Here is a 19762-nt window from a genome sequence, read left to right as displayed (position 1 = left end):
CAACAATTTTTATTTGAAAAACATATAAGGAAAATACTTGGATATATGGAAAAACACCAATTGCAATAGGTTAAAACCAATTAAAAGACTGCACAAATCAATGTGCCCAGGTGAAATAACAATCTATGGTCAAGGTAATGGGTCAATAGACACCCTCACAGGGAATACAAACACATATATATTCAAAATAACATAGCATCAAGGTACACGTAAAAGAACACCAATGAGGAATAAAGACCAATACAGAAGGATAGGTCAATAGATGAAGTGATTGAAAAAAGTCCCTGTGAGGGGCAGAAAAATCCTCATGTGTATCACCAAGATTTAGGCTTCATCAGTCGGCCTGGGCACTCAAACAACATGCAAGAAAAAGCAGAAAAGTACAGAAAAGGAAAACCCAAAGAATATGTGTTAGATTGTCTGGATACAGTTCATTAAATACACATTTACAGCTGCCTAAAGATTAATTGTGAATTATTTTGTGTAACAATACTTCCCTAAATTTTACTAATCAGTGAAACTTATTTTTGTAAAAGTGAGCAGTATGAATGAAATTCTGTAACAAGTCCTTTTAGGAGACAGTGCATCTTTTTTGCCCTTTTCCTACCAGAAGACTCTCTTTCAGTGCTCCTGAACCTCCTCAGTCTCCAAGTATTCATATAGACCAGTGTTTAAAAACTCCAGTCCTAAAGAGCCACCAATATGTCATGATTTCAGGATTTCCTTAGTATTGTCCAGGTAATAATTCCATCACCTGGGCCATACTAAGGAAATCCTGAAAACATGATCTGTTGGTGGCTCCTGAGGACTGGCGTTGGGGATCACTGATATAGAGCACAATCTACAGCCCAGGAGGCCACATATGGCCCACACTACCATTCTGGTAGCTGTTCACATGTATTTTCCATGTCAGGGAGAACAAGTGGTAGTTTGCACCTTATAGGATGGTACTAATGGTGCACTGTGTGGCCAACTCTGGGACCCCCCTATTTTGGCATAATGGGGGAAACCTGTAGCACGAAAAGGACTAGATGAGATCAAGAAGTAGCCACGCATGAGTGCCACTATATTCATTCTGATTTACTGCCACCGGTCAGTATGTGTAATGGTAAATGGACCCTTTTAGTGCCAAGGGAAGCATGAATGCCAAATGCGGTCCAGTGCAACTGGCATTTCTGATCTCACACCGTGTCAGCATAATGGAAATCTTATAGTGTTCTATAAAAGTCCTTATGTTTCAAATTTTTCACCGAATTAAATCTCTGACTACGATTTTACAAGAAAATATGTATTTACCGATAATTATCACATTATAACATGGCATTTCTATTAATAGGAGCGGCACAGAATACCCATCAAAATACTATAAATCAACTATAGCTGAAATGGAATGCACACATTACAAGTCTCAGAAAAGGAGAAATACTGTAGAATGGATCAATAGTCTGTGTGAATAATAGAAGGCCAGTAATCTGGAGGAAATAATGTGACACAAACTGTAGGGTAATGAATTGAGCAGTTGCAGCCAGGATGAGGTTAATTCTTGTACTCCAAGTGAATATTAATACGTTTAAAGGGAACCTTTCATGTCCCCAAACGCTATTAACCTCCCCGGGCCCTTCGCTACTCACCGACACCAGTCCAGTCCTCGCCGCATCTTCAGATCCCCCGCCGCTCGCGATGGAATCTTTGCGTCTCACGCACTGTTCCAGGACGTCCAGGTGTCATGGCGCCCAAGAGGGTTCTGCACATGCACGCGGAAGGTCATCGGCATCATGACATCACACCGAACGCCATTTATTTAAATGACGAACATGCCAGGCAGCAAACCGGCATGTACATGCAATTTTTTTCTTAAAATTCCCAACACCATACTACCAACTACTAGCCAAAAAGCTAAATAAATTTTAAGGATGGGGAGGGGGGTACTTCCTGTACTCAGACTCAGTCATTGATCTGTGAACCTCACCTAAATAGTAGCCTGTTCTGCTATATACACCTTTGCTATTAGCCCGGGAAAACACTAGCCCCTTCCCAAACAGACCAATTTTTTTTTTTTTTCCTCCTCTTCGTCCTACAGCCATAACTTTTTTGTTTTTCTATCAACACAGCCGTATGAGGACTCGTGTTTTGTGGGACAAATTGTAGTTTTGAATGACAACATTTATCATGTAATTTACTGGAAAACAAGAAGCAAATTCCACATGTAGTTACAGTGGGTACGGAAAGTATTCAGACCCCTTTAAATGTTTCACTCTTTGTTTCATTGCAGCCATTTGGTAAAATCTAAAAAACTTATTTTTTTTCTCATTAAAGTACACTCTGCACCCCATCTTGATTGAAAAAACAGAAATGTAGAAATTTTTGCAAATTTATTAAAAAAGAAAAACTGAAATATCACATGGTCATAAGTATTCAGACCCTTTGCTCAGTATTGAGTAGAAGCCCCCTTTTGAGCTAGTACAGCCATGAGTCTTCTTGGGAATGATGCCACAAGTTTTCACACCTGGATTTGGGAATCCTCTGCCATTCTTCCTTGCAGATCCTCTCCAGTTCCATCAGGATGGATGGTGAACGTTGGTGGACAGCCATTTTCAGGTCTCTCCAGAGACGCACAATTGGGTTTAGGTCAGGGCTCTGGCTGGGCCAGTCAAGAATGGTCGCAGAGTTGTTCTGAAGCCACTCCTTTGTTATTTTAGCTGTGTGCTTAGGGTCATTGTCTTGTTGGAAGGTGAACCTTCAGCCAAGTCTGAGGTCCAGAGCACTCTGGAAGAGGTTTTCATCCAAGATATCTCTGTACTTGGCGCATTCATGTTTCCTTCAATTGCAACCAGTCGTCCTGTCCCTGCAGCTGAAAAACACCCCCATAGCATGATGCTGCCACCACCATGTTTCACTGTTGGGATTGTATTGAGCAGCTGATGAGCAGTGCATGGTTTCCTCCACACATACCGCTTAGAATTATCACCAAAAAGTTCTATCTTCATCTCATCAGACCAGAGAATCTTATTTCTCATAGTCTGGGAGTCCTTCATGTGTTTTTGAGCAAACTCTATGCGGGCTTTCATATGTCTTGCACTGAGGAGAGGCTTCCGTCGGGCCACTCTGCCATAAAGGCCCAACTGGTGGAGGGCTGCAATGATAGTTGACTTTGTGGAACTTTCTCCCATCTCCCTACTGCATCTCTGAAGCTCAGCCACAGTGATCTTGGGGTTCTTCTTTACCTCTCTCACCAAGGTTCATCTACCATGATTTCTCAGTTTGGCTGGACGGCCAGGTCTAGGAAGACATCTGGTGGTCCCAAACTTCTTCCATTTAAGGATTATGGAGGCCACTGTGCTCTTAGGAACCTTGAGTAATGCAGAAAGTCTTTTATAACCTTGGCCAGATCTGTGCCTTGCCACATTCTGTCTGAGAGCCTTAGGCAGTTCCTTTGAGCTCATGATTCTCATTTGTTCTGTCATGCACTGTGAGGTCTTATATAAACAGGTGTGTGCCTTTCCAAATCAAGTCCTATCAGTTTAATTAAACACAGTTGGACTCCAATGAAGGCGTAGAACCATCTCAAGGAGGATCACAAGGAAATGGACAGCATGTGACTTAAATATGAGTGTCTGAGCAAAGGGTCTGAATACTTATGACCAAGTGATATTTCAGTTTTTGTTTTTTAATAAATTTGCAAAAATTTCTACATTTCTGTTTTTTTTCAGTCAAGATGGGGTGCAGAGTGTACTTTAATGAGAAAAAAAATGAACTTTTTAGAATTGATCAAATGGCTGCAATGAAACAAAGAGTGAAAAATTTAAAGGGGTCTGAATACTTTCCGTACCCACTGTAAATGGGTTTTTTATTTTTCATTTATACAGTATTATTCATTGTGAGGTAAAAATGACACGACAAAATAATTCTTCAGTACTGAATGAAAATTATTATTTTTTTATTTAAGTGGCGAAAAAAAAATTCAGAAATTTGCAAAATAAAAATATGGTTTGTGTCACCATTTTCTGAATACTATATTTATTGTTCCGCTGATGCAGTGTATGAGGGCTTCTTTATGCGTGTCTGTCGTAGCATTTTTGCTGCAACATGTACAACATTTTGGTCACTTTTTATAGCTTGCACTTTTTAAGCTAGATGTATCGACCAAAAAAAAATAAAATTCTGTCATTTTGATTTTTATTTCTTTACAGGATTTACCATATGGGTTAATTTATTTTATATTTTGATAGATCAAACTTTTATGGACATGGAAACACCAAACATGATTAGTTTTTATTTTTTTAAACTTTTTATTTTTAACGGCGGAAAAGGAAAGGTGATTCCAATTTTTATATTTTTTAAATTATTTTTATATCTTTAAAAATATTTTTTACTTTATTTTTTAGTCTTCTTGAGGAAACCTGTGATCTGTACTGTAGTGTATAAATATAATGATGATGCTCTCCTATGAAAAAAAGCCACAGGCTGGGCTTCACAAGACAATTAAGATGGCAGCCATGGGACAGTTCAGCAGGACCCCAGCTGCAATGACAACCCATCAGCAACCCGCAACTGTATCAGTGATTGACAGCGGCATCTAATTAGTTACACAGCACCAATCGGAGCAAGCTCCTGTCGGTTATGTCACAGGTATATGCCGGCATCAGCCAGATATGGTCTTGTGCCTTCTCCACACATGGGAACCCAACTTAGGACATAACAGTTCATCCTATATTGGGAAGGGAATAAAGGAAACATTACATTAACCCTTCTATGGACATGCTTAATAATGGAACCCTTAGAATTACGATCCACAGCCAATTTTCTCCAGTTTTAGGCCCTATGACTATATGCCTGAAAGCCCACAACACTGCATTAATATAACAAAACCCACTTACCAAAGGCGAGCAAAATGCATACAGGCCAGGTCTAGGCTTGGCCTACTTCTCTGAACACATACAAATTTAAAAAAAAACACAAAGCAAAGGATACACCTCTGTACGATTTAGGCTAGTCGAGAAGTAAATCCGGGTGAACATTACCAGGAAAGCATTCTAAAAGTCATGGCCTGATGGGACACACTTCATCATCTGTAAAGTTAAATTCTCTGGCTATAGTTACAGCCCAATCCAAGACAGCTTTAAAATTTGAAGACCAAAACTAAGGGAAAGCCAAGATTAGTTTAAGCAAAAATTAAAAGGAAACTGATCACTGAGAGTCGCACCTAACAAAACATTTCATCTCATCCTTTTCTTACCTACTAAATAAAGAAGACTTGGTAACATCAGACCATCCTCAGAGTTTAATGAAGAAGGTGAGACAAGCCAAAAGTTGCTGTACCACTAGGCCCAAAACACCTTTTCTGTTCAATGTTTACAAATATGTTGGGGTATATGTAAGATGTGTTTGATCATCATGACCTACAACCCTATTATCAACCACCTCCATCCACTCCATCCATGCTTTATAATGGATGGATCAGGTCGAGGAACCATGGATGCCCTCACAAGCAGGAAAAGTTGATCTCCAGTATAGTTCATAAAGAATCTGGACATCCGACCCTGATCGACCCTTGGCCAAAAGGTTTGAAAAACCTGCCACTGGAAATAAGAGATTGAGCTGGTGTGTCCTCAAAACCTAAGATATGATGAGCCCTAAAGTGAATGTTGTTTTGGAGACAATGTAACACCAACCTGCAGAGCAAAACCACTGTAGGTACTAAGGTGGAAGTTAGCTGGTTAATAGCATGTACAGCACCTAGGTTGTCAGACCAGAAAGTTACTGCTTTATTCACCATCTTTTCAGGCAGTAAATTGACAGCTATCATTTTAGAGAATAGTTCTAAGTAAGTCAAATTAGTACCCCAGGCCCTGTCCTATCAAGAATTGGGTCAGAGACGAGCATACCAGGAAGTTTTGATAATGGCACCAAAAACCAAGAGTCCCGATGTTTTTATAACTAAGCAAAAATCAAGACTCGTCACTTGCATTGCACTCCATCAAGTTTGACCATTATATTCTACCAAGAAATGTACTTGTAACACCCTGAAGTCATCTTTAATAGGCCTAATGATCCACACATAGTGCCAAGGAACAGATTCGCCAGCTGTAGCTAAGGAAAGGTGCTTAGAAAAAGCACAGTCCATTGGCATAACTCTGAAAGCAAAGACCAAGTGACCTAGCAAACACGGTATCTGACACAACTACAACTTCTGTGAAAAGAAGAAAAGTTCTAACATCTGTGAGGCAGTGACCAGGATTGTATACGAGGGACGTTATATATCCCCCAGAATATGTACAGAGACCTATTAAACCCATTGGAGTGCATTGCAGTCACAGACACACCTGCGGTTGCAATGCAGGAATGAAGGTGAGCATTGACCTGGTCAGGCTATCTGGCTAAGGCAGATTAGTAAAACCCGGCAGGGCCTTCATTTCTTGGAGGAGGCTGCAGGAAGGCAGTGGGGCGGCCTCCTCCCTCCAACCCGGGTTTTCCAGTGGCTCTTGCAACAGGTCCTTTAAAAACCCTGCACTAAGGATTAGTGTTGTTCAGTGTTGGGACCTGCTAGGAACATAGCAGGAAAGCTCGGCGGGCCTGTGTATAGCTGAACCTACGCCTGGGAAGGCTCTGCACCCGTCAGGCTCTGAGCAGCCCGACGTGGCCGTTGCCCACGGCAACCATTGTTATGGACTGATGTTAACCCGGCTGCGAACCGGAGGACTTTCTGTTTTACCCGTTAGTGCTGAATAAAAGCTGCTTATGTTGGACTTGCTTGGGTCACTGCCTCAGTTACTGCACGGTGTGAACACCGCCGCCTTACAAATCCTACAAAGTCTGACAGTCTTATCTATGGGTAAAAAAGTACCATCTCCACAGAGTCAATTTCAAACCCAAGAAAAGAAACTACTGTTGTGGGACTCTCCGTTTTCTCAACCAAAAAGGGAACACTAAGACGCTGTGCAAAGTAATGAAAGGAGTTTGGGAAGAACTGACAATGGGACAACCCAACTGGACCAACAAACAAGCAGTTCTCTAAGTAACATGGAACTTCTGAACTTTCAGTCTCAGAAAGGAGCGCTCACTCAAGAAAAGAGATAAAACCATCAAAACAATAACAAGAAAAACCAACTGGCAAACACATGTCTTAGTAAAAATTTCAGTCCAGCTAACACCCAAACAAATGAAAACAGTCTTAAAGAACTGGCAGAAAGTGGAGAGTTGACTCCACGTCCAAATTTTCCCGTCAAAAGAAACATAGAACAAAAAAGCTAAACCTTTACAGAAGTGATCATTAACAGACCTCAGATTGGAAAGATGGTTAATAAAACCAAATTTTCTTATTTCCTTTTTTTGGACTAACTCCCATATGAGATGACTTCTAGTTTGGGAATGGTAGCTCTACGAAAGTTCTGGCCATGTAATGTAATAAAACCTCCTTTCTCACCTTTCCCAGGTAGGTTATACAAATTCAGATAATGATTTAAAATGAAAAGAAACACTAGGATAGGGGCGGAAAACAAAGGGAATAAAGAAACCAGAGGAAAAGCCCATCCTAAGTAGTGTGGTCTACTCTTCCTGGGATACAGGTTTAGCCAGAGCAGCATCTCTGCCCAAGTGGGGCCAAGTGTTCCCCTCTGCAGGAGGAGTATTTCTCCCCGAACCAGCAGATTTCATAGAATCTGCAGTGTGCCCTGTTAAAAATCCAGCATGTCCTTACTGTATGTGATGCCTGGAACTCAACCTCATAGATGAACTGTCTGTCTGAGGCAGAAGAGGAGAAGGCAGCTGGCGGAAAGGGACAGTGAGACATCATACAGTATATCGCAACCACACAAGGAATGCCTTCATGTCCCAAACAATATCTGGCCAGCTGCCTCCTAAACTCTTCATTAACCAGGTGGTATTATCTGAAAAGAACTAGAAATTGAACCCTGAACCGTGAGCAGCATGTATCAGCCATGTTCCATGTTGTTTGACTCTGAAACGCAGCGGCTTCAGAGACCTACTTGGCTCTGATCGTACAGTCAGTGGCACGCGGTACATCCACGGTTTGGGCAGCATGTATCACCTGTTAGGTTCCCTTTAAACATTTTTTCTTAGATCACTCACACCCCTTGTATATTTAGTTTTTTTGTAGACTTATATGCAGAAGACTCTGTGCTGGCAGTTATAATGAATAAAACTAAGCCCCTCATTTGCAATATTCCCCCTCCCACCGAACTACTTATTCAACTTAACATCGAATTTCAAGCCCAGACCCCATTATAATTCTTTTGTGGGTATTAAAGACACCAATTCACTAGATTCTATCCACAAATGGAATTACCCACTTTTATATAATAAAATCTGACCTACTAAGTAAAGACCAACCCACATTGTCCTTGTTCAGACAAATCAACTCGATTAGAATGACTATCCGAGGAGGATCTTTTATTTGTTCAGATGCCTTCCTGTCACCATCCCCACCCCACCCTGATCTAAAAAATCTTAATTTATATCTCACTTGATATGAAAGAATCAAACAGAAATTGTTGTATTTCCACAAAAGTGTTGGCGTTTATCAGTTCTTGATGTCCAGAAATATTATTTCGCAGCCCAACTGTCACAAGTACCACCAATATTGGCTGAAGCGACTGCAACACTCTGGATAAAACCAGAATCTGACCTCACCGCACCATTACATTTGGCCTCTTTTTTTCTGGGACAAAGATACTACACTATGTTCCATCATCTCGATCTCATCTGGAGAAGGTCAAGATATAAATTCAACCTAACATCCTATGATCTACAGCAATAATTCCCAGCCCACATTCACACATTCAACCATCTCGTTTTCTCTAGTGGAATAGTAGGAGTATAATTTCTTTACATAATTTTACCAATATCTCAAGCATTATCACTCCTCAACAATTTTCGGAGAAGTTTGATCTACCATCACAAACAATGATGGACCGTCAACAAATTCTGGACTTTGTAAAGTCTCTAACCAAAACTGTCTTCATTCCAACCAAACAGCATCTGACCAAATTTACTGGAGATCTCATTTCTACTTGCCACCATGAATCAACCATTGTTAGAGACCTCAATAAAACGTTATGTAATAGTGGGGAAGGGCTTAGCCTTCCCTTGGTACTGAGATAGTTAAAGGGAGTGTTCCTAAAGTCAGATCTCTCTGTACTGTTGGTAGACCAAGCTAAGGGGTTAGCTTTACTGGTCCAGTCAGTAGAGTAAAGGGGGAACTTAGTGCCCGGATCAAGCCTTGAGTGATATAGAGCTTGTTCCTGGCATAATTCGTTGTGGGCTGCAGTACCTTTAAACGGCCACAATATGCCACTATTTTGAGTGCAGATGTCAGGTTGAGTCTGCTAGCAGGGTTGCAGGCAGTGATGAGTTAATTCTGTGTGATGACAGCTCACAGGGGGTGGGCACATTCACAAAAAGCCTCGGTTTTAGTGTCCAGAGGCCAGTAAGAGACAGTACGGGGAATCGTGCGGGCAGCCTGACTATAGTGGCTGCTAGGGTAGACGGGAGCTCTACACCCTCAGACAGTGGGATCACTACTGTGCAAGTCTCCTCACGCAAGAGCAAGAGTCCTGTTAGCTGGTCGGAGAAACTCATCAGAGATAGTGAGGACCCGAGGCACTTCCAGTCTGCAGGAAGCAGAAGAAGTTAAATAGGACTCCAGGCTAGGACGTGGGGGAGATATTTGATCCAGGTCACTGCTAATGTTACAGAAGAGTCTCGTGGACTAGAGATAGAGTCACAAGAGATGCTTCACTTAAAGAGGGAACCAGGGCTGAAGATGTTGTCAGTGCCTGTGAGAGAGATGATAGCCTGTCGGGCCTTATCCATTATAACTGCCTGTAAATACTGTATATATCCCTCTTCCCCAAGTAAAGTTCAAGTTCTGGTTAAGAACCTTGTGTCCTCTGAAGTTCTTGCTGCCCTGGTCCCAGAAGAGAAATGCCTGGAGACAGCCGCGATCGGATGGCTTGAAGTAAGTGAAGAGCAACACATACACAGCCACACTTCAGAGGGAGGACACGTATTGTCTGTAGGGTGCCATAGCGAGTGGGGACTACAGCTCGCCCACGACTACCTCGCTGGGGCACCTTACATTTGACGTAGTCGGCAGGATGCGAGCTCCTCGCATGAAGAAAGCGGGGAAGAGCCGACACAGAACACTGAGGAGAAAGTGTTGGAAGACATGCGGCCCAAGATGGCGGCCCGAAGCATGGGTTCCAAGATGGTGACGACGGCGGTAAAGTCTGGAAGAAGAACCGCCTATCGTGGGAGTGCACGGCGCTGGAGAGCGCGAAAAGATGTCCAGCCCCTACGAGTTCCGGCCCGAAGAAGGATGGGCCCAGCGGTGAAGATGTGTCCCAGGATGGGACGTCCAGAGGGAAAGAGGGCACGGCGTAAAGTGAAGCCCGCCACCGTGAGTATCAGCGCACACAGAGAGGGGGCGCGGCTGAAGGCGGAGCGGCCGAGAGTGACGAGTGACGCGGCGGTCGCGTCAGAGGGCCGGCCTAGGAAGAGGCGGAGCTGGACGTGCAGGACGCGCGTCACCGGTAAGCGACCGGCGCCATTTTCTGTCCGACACGTCAGGAGAAGGAGATCCGGCAGCGGACGTCTTGCAAGAATGGCAGCCTTAGAGCCTAACAGCGTGCAAGAGACCGGCGGAGAGTTGGAAACCCTGCAGATTATTACCCCAGGGGCCGCGGCTGGAAGCCGTTCGCCGGCGGGCACTGCCCGCGAACCGTTGCCTTTACCCCAAGTGGCTGTCCAGTGGGCCACTAGGCCCGATCCGGAGCTGGGCCTGCTTCTTCACGAGCTTCGTGTGTGGTGCTGGAGCCGGATACCGGAGGAGTCGTCCCCCTCGGCTGAGGGAGGAGAATATCCCGGAGGGGCCGGAGCCATAGTTGCAGCGGAGCCAAGAGAAGGTGAGCGGTCCATGCCCCAGCGGCCGGTCACCCCTGTAGAACCTGCCCAGCAGCCTCGGCGGCAACAGAGGCCCTCAGGCCCTCAGGAGGCGGAGCAGAGGAGAAGCCCCCTAAAAGAAAGGCCCCGCAAGAGAGCTTCTGGTCATTGGCCTTGGAAGCCCTACATTCCCCCTCCGCAGAGCGGTACACCAAGCCCGGAAGTCCGCAGTGGGCCACCCGCGACCCTCCGATGACCTCGCGGGAGCAGCGGCGGTGGACCGACGCCTTCCTAAGAGGCTGGCTAGAGGGGTCCAACGCAGCGCAGAGGGAGTCAGTGGAGGACTCCCAGACACGGGGCGGGTTGTGGAGTTCCGTGTCCGCGAGGGATACGGGTTCCTCGAGGAAGAGTGGACCGGGCATGAGGTGTTTGTCAGCCGGGAAGCCGTTAAGCGTGAATACCTGCCTGATCGCCTCCACAACCTGCATGAAGGGGAGATTGTTCGCTTTGTGAAATGCGAATGTGCAAGGGGGTGGTACGCGGCTGCGATCACCCGCCCATATAAATGGGAGGACGTCCTGGAAAAGGACAGGCAGGTCTTCCGGTGAAGAGCTGAGAGGGAGGCTCGACAACGTCGGGCTAGGGAAGCCCCTGGAGGATTCGTGTCCCCTCCTAAGGCCGGCAACCCACAGGAAGAAGAGTCCAGACGCCAGCAGCGTGGAGATGGCGTTGAAAAAGAGGATGTCCCAGGTTGTAGTAGGGCTGATTCTCCCAGTGAGGCTGTAGGCTCAACCACCAAACACCCAGAAGGGGCCGAGGCGGTTAGTTGTGGAGTCGCCGAAAGGACTCAGGCTGCTGTCAGTCAGGAGGTTCACAACTTCACCGTGACTAGATACGGCCCCACACAAGTTGGCTGTGGCAGCGCCACCTCCTCGGATGAGGACTCCGGGCGTAGCCGATACCCTGACCAGCCCTGGAGGTGGAAGAAGCCACCTTCCTCTACAGCATGGGCCACCTTAATGAAGGAAAGGAAGGAGGCCCGAAAGAAGTGAGCTGGCTGAAAGGTCCGTTGACCTTCCACTTTTCTCTTTAGGACCCATCGATGGTGGTCTTGTCTGCAGTTTGGGACTGTTACCCAGTGGGGGCGGAGTGCCCCATGTTGATTTAAGTGGAAAAAAAATAAATATATGGAGGACTGTTCCCCTACCTCCCAGGCCAGGAAGGCCTTAAGCAGCAAAAGTTGTGTGCCCAGGAGAGCTGCTTTTTTGTTTTTTTACTTTTTATTTTTCTTTTCGTTGCGCCTTTTTCTGCTGGAATTTATAATGCTGAGGCACACCTTGAGGATGGATATCCTCCAAACCTAAGAGACTTGCGGCCTGGCGATAAGAACCGGTGACCCCCGCTAGGGCCAAGAAGAAAGAGACTTACAGGGTGTTACCTGTGACCGTGTGCCCCAGAATGCAGCCCTCGAAGGAGATTGAGGGCTATTGAGGTGTTGGTCTGCCCTAAAAATATGGACATGGACATTGCGTTTCCAGGGTCCTTACCAAGAAGGACCGGTACCTCTGAAAAGTTGATAATGGACTGTCCTGAATTGCTGTTCCGGGGCCCTTAACCGAGAAGGGCCGGTCTTCCATCCAAGATGACCTCAGGACCAGTTGTTTGCTAAAATGTTTTAGTAAAATTTAGTAATGTGATATAATGTCATAGCTGCTGATTTGTGTTTATTGTTTAGTGTGGTCGGGGACGACCAACATTAAAGTGTCGGAGAATGTAATAGTGGGGAAGGGCTTAGCCTTCCCTTGGTACTGAGATAGTTAAAGGGAGTGTTCCTGAAGTCAGATCTCTCTGTACTGTTGGTAGACCAAGCTAACGGGTTAGCTTTACTGGTCCAGTCAGTAGAGTAAAGGGGGAACTTAGTGCCCGGATCAAGCCTTGAGTGATATAGAGCTTGTTCCTGGCATAATTCGTTGTGGGCTGCAGTACCTTTAAACGGCCACAAGATGCCACTGTTCTGAGTGCAGATGTCAGGTTGAGTCTGCTAGCAGGGTTGCAGGCAGTGATGAGTTAATTCTGTGTGATGACAGCTCACAGGGGGTGGGCACATTGACAAAAAGCCTCGGTTTTAGTGTCCAGAGGCCAGTAAGAGACACTACGGGGAATCGTGCGGGCAGCCTGACTATAGTGGCTGCTAGGGTAGACGGGAGCTCTACACCCTCAGACAGTGGGATCACTACTGTGCAAGTCTCCTCACACAAGAGCAAGAGTCCTGTTAGCTGGTCGGAGAAACTCATCAGAGATAGTGAGGACCCGAGGCACTTCTAGTCTGCAGGAAGCAGAAGAAGTTAAATAGGACTCCAGGCTAGGACGTGGGGGAGATATTTGATCCAGGTCACTGTTAATGTTACAGAAGAGTCTCGTGGACTAGAGATAGAGTCACAAGAGATCACTTCACTTAAAGAGGGAACCAGGGCTGAAGATGTTGTCAGTGCCTGTGAGAGAGATGATAGCCTGTTGGGCCTTATCCATTATATCTGCCTGTAAATACTGTATATATCCCTCTTCCCCAAGTAAAGTTCAAGTTCTGGTTAAGAACCTTGTGTCATCTGAAGTTCTTGCTGCCCTGGTCCCAAAAGAGAAATGCCTGGAGACAGCCGCGATCGGATGGCTTGAAGTAAGTGAAGAGCAACACATACACAGCCACACTTCAGAGGGCGGACACGTATTGTCTGTAGGGTGATATAGCGAGTGGGGACTACAGCTCGCCCACGACTACCTCGCTGGGGCACCTTACATTTACATAGGATATATCGCAGCCCTGTGGCTTTGCAGCACTGGGGTCCTGGGTTCAAATCCCACCAAGGACAACATCTGCAAGGAGTAGCCTGTATGTTCTCCCCATGTTTGCATGGGTTTCATCCCACAGTACAAAGACATACTGATAGGGGATTAAGAGCCCCAATGGGGACAGTGATGATGATATCTGTACAGCAGACAAATAACAAATAACTACAGTACTTAACTAACCCCAATACCTCTCACAACTGTCTCAGGGGTGCTCTGATCTGGGCTCTTCAGTGAAATTGAGCTAAGGTTTTGGGGACAGGTGAAACCTTATAAGGCTTTTTGATCAAAACCCTTAACGTCTGAATTTTCCCATCAATAACACGAATCACCACAATTGATCTGCATGGCCGCTTTGCAAAGGCTTTCTGCAATCCGCTCAATTCCAGCAGTGGTCGTTAGTCTCCAGCATGATGCTCTATGAGACACTATATGCTGTATGGACTGGTTCTATGGAACTGTATTATAAAAACTGCTCTATGTAAAACCCCGTGGTCTCTTTATATATAAATCTCTGGTATCCCATGCCTGTTTTCTACTTCGGTTTAAGTAAAATCAACTTCAATTTCCACAATCTTGGACATATAGCTGTAACGTGTGGTGGTATTTCAGGGAGGATTTTTGTTTTTGGTTACCTATGCTTCACCCCCCTATACGCTGCTTTTGTAATTTGCCAACTGTTCATGCTTTGAAACTTAATAAAAGGTGTTTGAAACTAATATGTTGGGCAATTGGGGAGCAGCCAACACTAGTGAACCCTGAGGTTAACCATCATAGGCCACCTGGGATTCCCGAGAGTCACCCTGGGCAAACGATGAGCCCCTCATCCCTGGATCAGCAGCAGACATCTGAGGGACTGATCTGGAAGAGAAGGAGGAGGACAGGGAACGTGCAGCTTTCCCCAGCAGGAGGATAGGGCTGAGGATGGGAATGAACCCCTGTGCTGAGCTCGGCATTATCAGAGCTGGGATCACCGGATGCCTGGCAGATTAGGAGGGTGACAGGGCTGGGGGAGGGTGAGAGACGGGACTATAGGGCAGATCGTTTCTGAAATGTGTCTGGTGATGTCCCCTCTGCATTAACCCTTCACATGACAGCCTAAACCACGAGATCCACAGACATGGAGCTGGTGACACAGCCTAAGCCATGGAGGCACGCAACTCATATACATTAACCCCTCAAATCCCCTGAAGCTAACACTAACCACTGGGTCTGCTGTATAATGAATGACCCCTTAGTCCTAGGTCTCAGGACCATGCTCCTCCGGCTTACAATGATGCACTGACAGAATCCTAATAATACCATCCTCCCCTGGGAACAGGCAATGCCACCCAGTGTGGGCAGAGTGCGGGCAGGGTGCAGTGATCAGGGTGTGAACAAGGTGCCCCTGCCTCCTCACCCCTCCTGGTGCATGTCCCCAGCATCAGCACCATCTTCCCCCAGTGCTGGGATGTTCTGTGCCTCCTCCTACAGGTGCAGCCTGCCATGGTCCTGCATACATCCTCTGCACAGAGCAGCCACACTGGCTGACGAGACCTCCCTCACAGCTGGTAGATGGGCAGTGATGGGGCTGATGGGCAACTCTGATGATGGCAGCACTGCCGCTACGAGCCGCCATGTCCTCCTACCTGCTGGAGCCATAGCGGTGCGGGCTCCGGGCTGGAGAGACGCGCGCTGCTGCTGCTCCCTGTCTGCAGTGCTGGCGGCGCATGCGGAGCGCACAGGCTGTGCTGACATGCAGGCTGAGTGCAACCACTGGTGAGAGGAGGAGGAGAGGAGAGGAGGGAGGAGGGGAACATCTGTCCCAGGACTTAACCCTGACACTGCCGCAGCGCTCATCACTGCTGCACTCTACATCCAGCATAGAGCCGGGTCTTGTCCATGGATCTCCCTGATAACTGTGCACGGCCGCTATGACAGCAGCAATGGCCGCACCACACGCGGGACACACAGACCAGGACATCATACACTGACAGCTGATTAGCGCCATGTGAAAAGAGAGCTTGTTTCCATGACAACTGCTATACAATGTGTGTAATCATGGCTTCTCCTCCCACTCTAACACAGCCAGTTGCATGGATCTATGTGTCCTCTGCTCCAATGTATATCCTTCTAATATCCCTCCATAAATCAGACATTATTTTGGATTGCTTATTTTTTTATCTCGTTTTTTTTTTTTACAAACATAGCAAATGTTATTTTGACAGATCAGTAACAACATAGCGTGCCGCTACACCCTGCACTGAAAGTGGAGTGTGCCATGTAAACAGTAAGGATATTGGGATGGTGCCGCACTTATAGAGCCGTGCGCAGACTGTTAGGATCACATTAGCTGCTCCAATCTGTAACACTTCATACATTTGTCAGAAAGAAATACTGTAACATGAATGCTATACAGCGCCATAGTGGAGATCACGTGTCCTCCATATACAGTACAGACCAAAAGTTTGGACGCACCTTCTCATTTAAAGATTTTTCTGTATTTTCATGACTATGAAAATTGTACATTCACACTGAAGGCATCAAAACTATGAATTAACACATGTGGAATTATATACTTCACAAAAAAGTGTGAAACAACTGAAAATATGTCTTATATTCTAGGTTCTTCAAAGTAGCTACCTTTTGCTTTGATGACTGCTTTGCAGACTCTTGGCATTCTCTTGATGAGCTTCAAGAGGTAGTCACCGGAAATGGTTTTCACTTCACAGGTGTGCCCTGTCAGGTTTAATAAGTGGGATTTCTTGCCTTATAAATGGGGTTGGGACCATCAGTTGTGTTGTGCAGAATTCTGGTGGATACACAGCTGATAGTCCTACTGAATAGACTGTTAGAATTTGTATTATGGCAAGAAAAAAGCAGCTAAGTAAAGAAAAACGAGTGGCCATCATTACTTTAAGAAATGAAGGTCAGTCAGTCCGAAAAATTGGGAAAACTTTGAAATTGTCCCCAAGTGCAGTTGCAAAAACCATCAAGCGCTACAAAGAAACTGGCTCACATGAGGACCGCCCCAGGAAAGGAAGACCAAGAGTCACCTCTGCTTCTGAGGATAAGTTTATCCGAGTCACCAGCCTCAGAAATCGCAGGTTAACAGCAGCTCAGATTAGAGACCAGGTCAATGCCACACAGAGTTCTAGCAGCCGACACATCTCTTCAACAACTGTTAAGAGGAGACTTTGTGCAGCAGGCCTTCATGGTAAAATAGCTGCTAGGAAACCACTGCTAAGGACAGGCAACAAGCAGAAGAGACTTGTTTGGGCTAAAGAACACAAGGAATGGACATTAGACCAGTGGAAATCTGTGCTATGGTCTTATGAGTCCAAATTTGAGATATTTGGTTCCAACCACCGTGTCTTTGTGCGACGCAGAAAAGGTGAACGGATGGACTCTACATGCCTGATTCCCACCGTGAAGCATGGAGGAGGAGGTGTGATGGTGTGGGGGTGGTTTGCTGGTGACACTGTTGGGGATTTATTCAAAATTGAAGGCATATAGATCCAGCATGGCTACCACAGCATCTTGCAGTGGCATGCTATTCCATCCGGTTTGCGTTTAGTTGGACCATCATTTATTTTTCAACAGGACAATGACCCCAAACACACCTCCAGGCTGTGTAAGGGCTATTTGACCAAGACAGTGCAGACCTACAGAGGGATTTGGATAAGCTGGGTAGGTGGAGCATTAAATGGCAAATGAGGTTTAACGAGGAGAAATGTAAGGTCATACATATGGGAAGGAAAAACGGAAGTCACCAGTACTCACTGAATGGGAAATCATTGGGGAATTCAGAGATGGAGAAGGACTTGGGCATCTTGATTGATAGCAAACTAAATTGGAGTGCCCAAAGTCAGGCCGCTGCTGTAAGGGCAAACAGGGTAATGGGATGTATCAGAAGAGGTATAGCTGCAAAGGATGAGAACATTGTTCTTCCACTGTACAAAGCACTGGTCAGACCACACTTGGAATACTGTGCTCAGTTAGGGCCCCAATATATAGAAAGGATATAAATGAGCTTGAAAAGGTACAAAGGAGGGCAACAAAATTAATAAAGGGAATGGAGGGACTGCAATACCCAGAGAGGTTGGCAAAACTAGGACTATTCAGCCTGGAAAAGAGAAGGTTGAGGGGGAACATAATAAATGTGTACAAATATGTTAGGGGACAGTATAGAGATCTTGCCCGGGATTTGTTCAAAAGGAGGGATATTACGGTAACAAGAGGGCATTCACTAAGACTGGAAGAGAAAAGGTTTCAGCACCAGCATAGGAAGGGGTTCTTTACGGTAAGAGCAGTGAGAATATGGAATTCACTGAGTGAGGAGACGGTAATGTCGGATTCACTACACCAGTTCAAGCGGGGACTGGATGCATTTCTAGATACCAGGCAGATTTCAGCATATACTTAAAAATAAAATAAAATAGTAGGTTGATACAGGGATTTATTCTGACTGCTGGTTTCAGAGTCGGGAGGGAATTTTTCCTCAGGTGAAGATTGGCTAAATCATTTGGGGTTTTTGCCCTCCTCTGGATCAACTTTAGCAATTACAGAACTAACAGGTCGAACTTGATGGACGCAAGTCTTTATTCGGCTTTACAAACTATGTTACTATGAGAGTGATGGGGTGCTACGCCAGATGACCTGGCCTCCACAGTCACCAGACCTGAACCCAATCGAGATGGTTTGGGGTGAGCTGGACCGCAGAGTGAAGGCAAAAGGGCCAACAAGTGCTAAGCATCTCTGGGAGCTCCTTCAAGATTGTTGGAAGACCATTTCCGGTGACTACCTCTTGAAGCTCATCAAGAGAATGCCAAGAGTTAATTCATAGTTTTGATGCCTTCAGTGTGAATGTACAATTTTCATAGTCATGAAAATACAGAAAAATCTTTAAATGAGAAGGTGTGTCCAAACTTTTGGTCTGTACTGTACATGTGTGAGCTGTACTACACACGGGAGTCACAGCCGGGCAACAGACTCAGGCTTTATTCATACATCAGTATATTTGATCAGTATTTCACCAGTGTTTGTATGCCAAAACACAAACCATGTGTCAGGCTATGTGCCCACGATGCAGAAATGCTCTGGATTTTTCCTGAGCGTTTCTGCATCTCCCTGGCAGAAAAAACGCATGCGGATTGTACATGAGGATTGTACATGCGGATTGTACATGCGGATTGTACATGCGTTTTTCCTGCCAGGGACAAGCGGATGTGAAGCGTTCTTCACTTGCATTTCCGCATGCGGGTTGACAAGCGCTTTCCAAGCCATTTTAGCATCACTTGGAAAGTGCTTGACAACTTGGTCACACTATATAAATCCATGCAAGCAGCATGGATTTATATAGTGTGACAAAAAGAATGGTAAAAAATAAAAAATAAATCTATACTTACCTTCTGATGGCCCCCGGAGTCTTTATTCGATGCGTCTCGGCTTGCCGGCAGCTTGCGGTAGACTAAAGGACCTGCTGACGTCAGCGGTCGCGTGACCCGTCACATGACTAAATGACGTCAGCGCAGGTCCTTCAGTCCACCGCGATCTGCCGGCAAGCCAAGACAAAGACACCGGGGGCCATCAGAAAGTAAGTATAATGTTTATTTTTTATTTTATTCTTTTTTTTACAGTTTTCTATGGTACACAGGTCCGGAGGAGAGTCTCCTCTTCTCCAAACCCGGGTACCATCCGCACATTGAAACGCATGGATTCCGCATGTACAGATCCAGTGATGCAGATTCCATGCGTTCCAATGCAAGTCAATGGCGGCAAAAACGCAGCGCTTCTGCAAAATAATTGGTAGTGCTGCGTTTTTTTCCGCAATGATAATCCGCAGCGGAAATTTGCGCAGCATGTGCACAGCACATGCGGATTATCATTGGGGAACATGGCAGGCCTTCTACCAAGCGTTTTTTAAGCGTTTCTGCAGCGGAATTGCCACCGCGGAAATGCTTAAAAAATGCATCGTGGGCACACAGCCTCAGTCTTTCAATTATAGTTTTTCTCTGTAAATTCTGTAAGAGAATTAGAC

The 19762-nt window shown here is 45.6% G+C and overlaps 1 protein-coding gene across 2 annotated transcripts in view; it reads right to left on the bottom strand.

Annotated features, from left to right (window-relative positions):
* The window catches only part of LOC141154697 (actin-binding protein WASF3-like), a 116429-nt gene extending 100895 nt beyond the window's left edge, over positions 1 to 15534 (bottom strand). For both annotated transcript variants that reach the window (XM_073641029.1, XM_073641032.1), the window contains exon 1: positions 15372 to 15534. The gene's annotated coding sequence lies outside the window, so the exon portion shown is untranslated. The remainder of the gene's footprint in view (positions 1 to 15371) is intronic.
* Positions 15535 to 19762: the final 4228 nt, after the last annotated feature.

The sequence above is a fragment of the Phyllobates terribilis genome, unplaced genomic scaffold (genome assembly GCF_046119375.1).
Source record: "Phyllobates terribilis strain yellow unplaced genomic scaffold, ASM4611937v1 Scaffold_7__3_contigs__length_470593459, whole genome shotgun sequence".
Classification (NCBI taxonomy): Eukaryota; Metazoa; Chordata; class Amphibia; order Anura; family Dendrobatidae; genus Phyllobates; species Phyllobates terribilis.
The sequence above is the reverse complement of the archived record's forward strand: the minus strand, read 5'-3'. Positions and strand labels throughout refer to the sequence as shown.